The sequence below is a fragment of the Colobus angolensis genome, unplaced genomic scaffold (genome assembly GCF_000951035.1).
Source record: "Colobus angolensis palliatus isolate OR3802 unplaced genomic scaffold, Cang.pa_1.0 Scaffold45, whole genome shotgun sequence".
Classification (NCBI taxonomy): domain Eukaryota; kingdom Metazoa; phylum Chordata; class Mammalia; order Primates; family Cercopithecidae; genus Colobus; species Colobus angolensis.
Window position 1 is genome coordinate 4,888,383 of NW_012117932.1, and position 6,509 is coordinate 4,894,891.

The window sequence follows — 6,509 nt, forward strand, 5'->3', positions numbered from 1 at the left end:
CCTCCCTCCTTCCTCTTTCCATCATTTATTTACAAGTATTTATTGAGTGCTTGGAAAGTGCCAGAATCTCAGCTTGGCTCCAGCTGCTTTTACACAGAAGTAACGACCTTTGTTGAACATAAGATCATGGGCTTTGCACTGAAAAGACCAGACTTCCTCCACTTACTGACTTGAACAAGTCGTTCTTGTTACCATTACTTCTATTTTAGAGATGAGAAGGCTAAAGCACAGAGCCAGTGGGTATGTATGAAAATAATTTGTAAAATTACGCTTTATATAGGAATGCTATTATTACCACTTCAGGAATGTTGAGAACTGTATCTATTATAGTTCTAGATAATATACTCTAATAAGGCACCTAAGCTGATTAAAAACAGCTCTAGCACAAATGACTATGAGACAGCTTCCATTTTTTTCTTTTTCTTTGAGGCAGAGTCTCACTTTGTCACCCAGCCTGGATGGAGTGCAATGGCGTGATCTCGGCTCACTGCAACCTTCGCCTCCCAGGTTCAAGAGATTCTCCTGCATCAGCCTCCCAAGTAGCTGGGATTACAGGCACGCGCCACCACACCCGGCTAATTTTTGTATTTTTAGTAGAGACAGGGTTTTGCCATGTTGGCCAGGCTGGTCTCAAAAGGTACAAAAGTATTTTGTGAGATGTGTATGAATGGGTGTGTTTAAATATAAAACTGTTCTAACACATCTTCTAGACCAGCCTGATCTTTCACCAGCCGCACTTGACTGCAGTATTGCCAGGACACAGGCTTCCTTTCAGACACTCACTCTGAATGAACTTGATGACGATTCATATTTGCCCGTGGACACTGGGAACTAGCACAGCAAAAAACAATCTGAAGACCTTCGTCTACTCGCATTTTTTAAAAATTCGAGTGTAAATTGAGATTGGCTCGTTTGGGAGGTTGTGCTTACTGTACTTTTCTCAAGTAATCTTTTTATACAATCTATTCAGTTCTTTCTTACTGAAGTGTACGTTACATCTGAGAGCCAAGGCTGATAGCAAAACTAGGAGCCTTCTCTCTGGGACTGTTTTAATGCCCAGCACTCTGGAAGCACGTAATGAATGTGAGTTCCCTTCTGTTACCAGGCTGCCACACAGCTGTTCAGGAGCTGCGACGGGTGTCTAACAGCTCACTGAAGAGGTCAAAGAGAGCTTTTAGAAATGCTTGCTCTGACAGTGATGTTAGTTCTTTCAGTGCCACCGCTGATCACCTTCATACCAGCCAATCACATAGCTGAGAACTCAAGCAAACATGAAAAAGAAAAACGTCAATTTGAAGAGTTTTGTACTGAAAATATCCAGGATTTCCTGATTATTTTACAGATAAGCTAAAGAAATTCAGTATATTATCTGTGTTTCATCCTGCCAGATGACAAACAGTTGGGAGCAGGGGCCACTTGCTGAAAGGCATCTTGAGAGACAAACTCCCACTTCTTAGATTGGAAGACTAAGGCCCCAAAGCCTCCAGAACTAGCCTCTTAATCCAGGCATCTTCTTAGCCACTGTGGTTTCACCCAGTTTATCAGGCAGTGGCGTCAGTCTGCCCTACCCAACTCCAGAGCTTTTCCTTTTGTTTTTAAATTGCCCTTGAGTTCTGCACCCTCTTCTCCTCTTCCCCGTGGGTATGAAAACACCAAGGATGTCAATAGGAAAAGACAAGGGTCTGTAAACAGAGAAGCAAGCAGGACACAAGGCCTGCATTCATGGGAATAAACTGAGCAATCCTAGAAAACTTGCCATTCATAACGGCAAATTTTAATCAGTGGTGCTGAGAAACTCTTCCCAAGCAAAAAAAGGCTTGTGTCTCTCTGGGGTGAGCCTCTCTCCTTGCTCCCAATCTGATCTTAGTTCCCAGGTCTAAGGTAGCTAGGGGATCTTCACAGCATACTCCTTGAACAATACCACATTTATATAACTTTGTCCCTCCCTTGTTTGTGAGTCTGGCTATTTCTTTCCCTGTTAAAAGACAAAAAGGGTCTGCAACCCCAACCTCTTCACAGAACACCAACCCAACCAGAGCAAGAATCCCTCTTTAGCGGATGGGCTTGCCACGCAGAGCTGCGGACCCTGAGTCGCCTGGCGGATGGGAAGCAAGCCTATCTTGCCCTGTGGAGGGGAGGGCTGGAGGACAGCCCACTGCCAGTCCACAACAGCCACACTGGAGAGAACTGCAAATCCGGCTGGCTGTGCAAATACAGGCTCATTGGCAGGCTGGCAGCACTGGCCGGGGCTAAGTTAATCAAGTGAAACAGAAGGCAAATGGATGTGACCAGCTTATTACCAAGAGGAAACAGACAAGGTAATTTTAAAGAGATGAAAAATAAGCTTTTCTACTCTCCATAATGCTGGAAATGGAAAAGGTTAGATTCTTGCTTACTTTTTCAGTGCAAGTCTGTGTTTTTATGCGTATGGTTTTTGTTGTGATTTTTTTCTTTTTGACCTCGTATGTTGCACGTGTCTGTTATGTCACTGAAACCACTTTGCTACTTTCCCTGAACATGTGAAAACAGACCTCGATTTTGAAACTCTTCCATGGCACATTTTTCTTTTATTTGAAAAGATACATTTGATTTAGACAATACAAAGGCACTGTCCTACTTTCTTTGTACCTGGGCTAAATTGGACAGAGGTATCAAAATTAGCTACCTCCTCACCTGTGAAAGAGACACTGATAACAGATTGGGGGTAGGATGGGCTGGCTGTGAGGACCTGTGGTACAGGATGGGGTTGTCCAGGCCAGGGCAGTGTGAGTCAGGGACAAGTATGTGTTCCAGCTTTTGTGCATGTGTCACAGAGGTCAGAAATGACAAGCAGATAGGGAAGTCTGTGGCTTTGGTTTAAAATAGAGCCCAGGTAGAGTCCATACTGTATTTAGAAATCAATTCATGTATAATATGTGTTCCATGCGTGTGTGCATGTGTGTGTTCATGCAGCCATAAATCAAACATCTCTGGAATGACACACCAGAAGCAGGTTTCTGTTGTGGTGGGAATTTAGTAGCCATGGACCAGGGGTGAGAGGAAAACTTACTTACATTGTAAACACTTTCTTTTTAAAATTTTAGAGTGTGTGCTTACATTTCCCATTAAAACTAACACATCTGATAATCATCTTAACTAAAGGATATATTCTTGGCAAGAGTAGGAAAATCTCAAAGTAGTCCCATTGAGCAATTTCTTCCTTGGTATAAGGGGAATAAAATCCTGGTTGTCACCTCAGTTTGAAGGGAGGTTAAAGTGGGTTATGTTTCCTTTATGACTTTACTACAGAGATGCTGAAGGGCCAAGCGTATGTTCCCATGTGAGCAAGTGGCTGTTGAGTACCATGGGTTTGGGGGCTCCTGATAGCAGTGCTACTGCAAAGACGATGAGAACTTTGGTGTTTGTGTTGGTTGGGCCTGGATGCCACCTTCCTGGCCCTGTCATTGGGAGACCCATATTCTTAGAAAGATCTGAGCCGAAGTGGTGGAGATTGAGAAAATGAATGAATTGGAAGGCGATTCTGAAGAAGTAGGAGTGGCTGAAGAATCTGTGAGCTCCTCTATTGACAGAGAAGAGCTCCCTTCCCTGTGGCCCCCGATACAAATGTGAAAAGCAACCCCAGAAAAAAACAAACAAACAAAAAAAAAAACAAAGATCACTGACAACAGTAGAAAAAAAAATACTGTGGGTGGGAAATATTATATTATAGGAGACTAGTTAAGGAGCTCCTGCAGCACCTCGGTCAAAAAGGAGTGAGATGGTGAAGAAGGGGCAGTTGCAGAAATGGCAGGAGTGACACTGTGCTTTCCCTCCCCTGGAAGACGGCGATCAGGATGTCGCTGCAGGTCTACCTGAAGGTAACTTAGTACAAATGGATAGACAGCATCTGTATTAGTCAGTTCTTACACTGCCATAAAGATGTACTTGAGACTGGGTAATTTAAAAAGAAAATAGGTTTAATTGACTCACAGATCTGCAGGATGTACAGGAGGCTTGGCTGGGAGGCTTCAAGAAACTTACAATCAGGGCTGAAGGTGAAGCCGGATGTCTTACATGGTGGGAGGAGGAGGAAGAGAGAGAACAAAAGGGGAGGTGCTACATACTTTCAAACAAGCAGATCTTGTGAGAGCTCTATCAAGGAACAGCAAGGGGGACATCCGCCCCCACCAGACCCTTCCTCCAACACTAGGAATTACAATTTGACAGATTTGGGTGGGGACACAGAACCAAAGCACATCAGCATCCAAGCCTCCGTCAGATCAAGGCCGAGGGAACTCACGCGAAGGCAGTCTCCAATGCATCCAACTTTGCCAGGAGGAGGGAGCTAAAGGGCGTCAGATCAAGGCCTAGGGAACTCACGCGAAGGCAGTCTCCAATGCATCCAACTTTGCCAGGAGGAGGGAGCCAAAGGGTCAGGCCAGGTGGGATGGAGAGTGAAGGGAGAAAGTGCAAGTAGATGCCAGAGTGGCCTGATTTTGTGCGTCACTTGCAGCTGCTGGTGAGCGTGCTAGGAACACGAAAGGAGACAACAGGGAACACATGTATGGGGATGGACAGCAGTCTGGGGTCACTCGCTTTCAGGCCTCTGGAGTGGCCCAGTGGGTGGAGGTATCGTCAAGAGAGAGAGAGTTCAGGACAAAGTTTTGGGGGAGAAAATGACGAGTTCACTTTTAAACATTTTTTTTTTTAATTTTAATTTTTTATTTTTGTAGGTCCACAGCAGGCAAATATATTTATGGCATATATGAGATATTTTGATGCAGGCAGGCAGTGCGTAATAATCACATCCATGTAAATGGGGTTTCCGTTACCTCAAGCATTTCACATTTCTTTGTGTTACAAACATTCCAACTATACTCTTTCAACTACTTAAAGATGTACAATAAATTATTGTCGACTGTAGTCACCCTGGTACACAACGAAATACTAGATCTTATTCATTCTCTCTACCTTCACTTTTGTACCCGTTAACCCTCCCCACTTTCCCCTGCCTCCAACTACCCTTCCCAGCCTCTGGTAAACATCCTTCTTCTATCTCCATGAGTTAATTGTTTTAATTTTTATCTCCCACAAATGAGTGAGAGCATGTGAAGTTTGTCTTTCTGTGCCTGGCTTATTTCACTTAACGTAATGATCTCCATCCAGTTCTATCCATATTGTTGCAAATGACAGGAAATCTTTTTTCTTTTTTGTGGCTGAATAGTTCTCCAACCATGTATATGTACCACATTTTCTTTATCCATTCATCTGTTGATGGACACTTACGTTGCTTTCAGATCTTGGCTATTGTGAATAGTGCTGCAATAAACATGGGAGTGCAGACATTTCTCTGACATACTGATTCCCTTTCTTTTGGGCATATACCTAGCAGTGGGATTGCTGGATCTTACGGTAATTCCGTTTAGTCTTTTGAGGAGCCTCCAAACTCTTCTCCGTAGTGGTTGTACTAATATACATTTCTACCAAAAGTGTACAAGTGTTCCTTTTTCTCCATATCTTCTCCAGCATTCATTATTGCTTATCTTTTGGATAGAAGCCATTTTAGCTGGGTGAGTGATAGATATCTCATTGCTGTTTTGATTTGCATTTCCGTTGATCAATGATGTTGAGCACCTTTTCACATACCTGTTGATTGTATATCTTCTTTTTTTGTTTGTTTTTTCTGAGATAGAGACTCACTCTGTCATCCAGGCTGGAGTGCAGTGGCGTCATCTTGGCTCACTGGAACCTCCGCCTCCTGGGTTCAAGCGATTCTCCTGCCTCAGCCTCCCCAGTAGCTGGGATTACAGGCATGCACCACCACGCCCAGCTAATTTTGTTTTGTTTTGTTTTGTTTTGTTTTCAGTAGAGACGGGGTTTCACCATGTTGGTCAGGCTGGTCTCAAACTCCTGACCTCATGATCCACCTGCCTCGGCCTCCCAAAGTGCTGGGATTACAGGCGTGGGCCACTGCGCCCAGCCTGGATTCTGTATTCCTTTCCATGGTCTATGTATCTGTTGTGCCATTACCATGCTGTTTTGATAACTATAGCTCTGTAGTACAATTTGAAGTCAGGTAATGTGATTCCACCAATTTTATTCTTTTTGCTCAGGATAGCTTTGGCTACTCTGGTTCTTTTGTGGTTTCACGTAAATTTCAGGATTTTTTTTTCTATTTTGGAGAAGAATGTCATTGGTATTTTAATAGAGATTACATTGAATCTGTAGATTGCTTTGGGTGATATGCACATTTTTAACAATATTGATTCTTCCAATCCAAGAACATGAAATATCTTTCCATTTTTTTGTGTGTCCTCAATTTCTTGCATCATTGTTTGATAGTTTTCCTTGTATAGAGCTCTTTCACTTCTTCCTCTTTTTTTTTTTTTTTTTTTTGTTTTTTTTTTTTTTTTTTTCCCCTTTCTTTTTTTTTTTTTTTTTTTTTTTTTTTTTTTTTTTTTTTGAGACAAGCTGGTCTCTCTCTGTTGCCCAGGCTGAAGTATGGAGTGCAGTGGTATTATCATAACTCA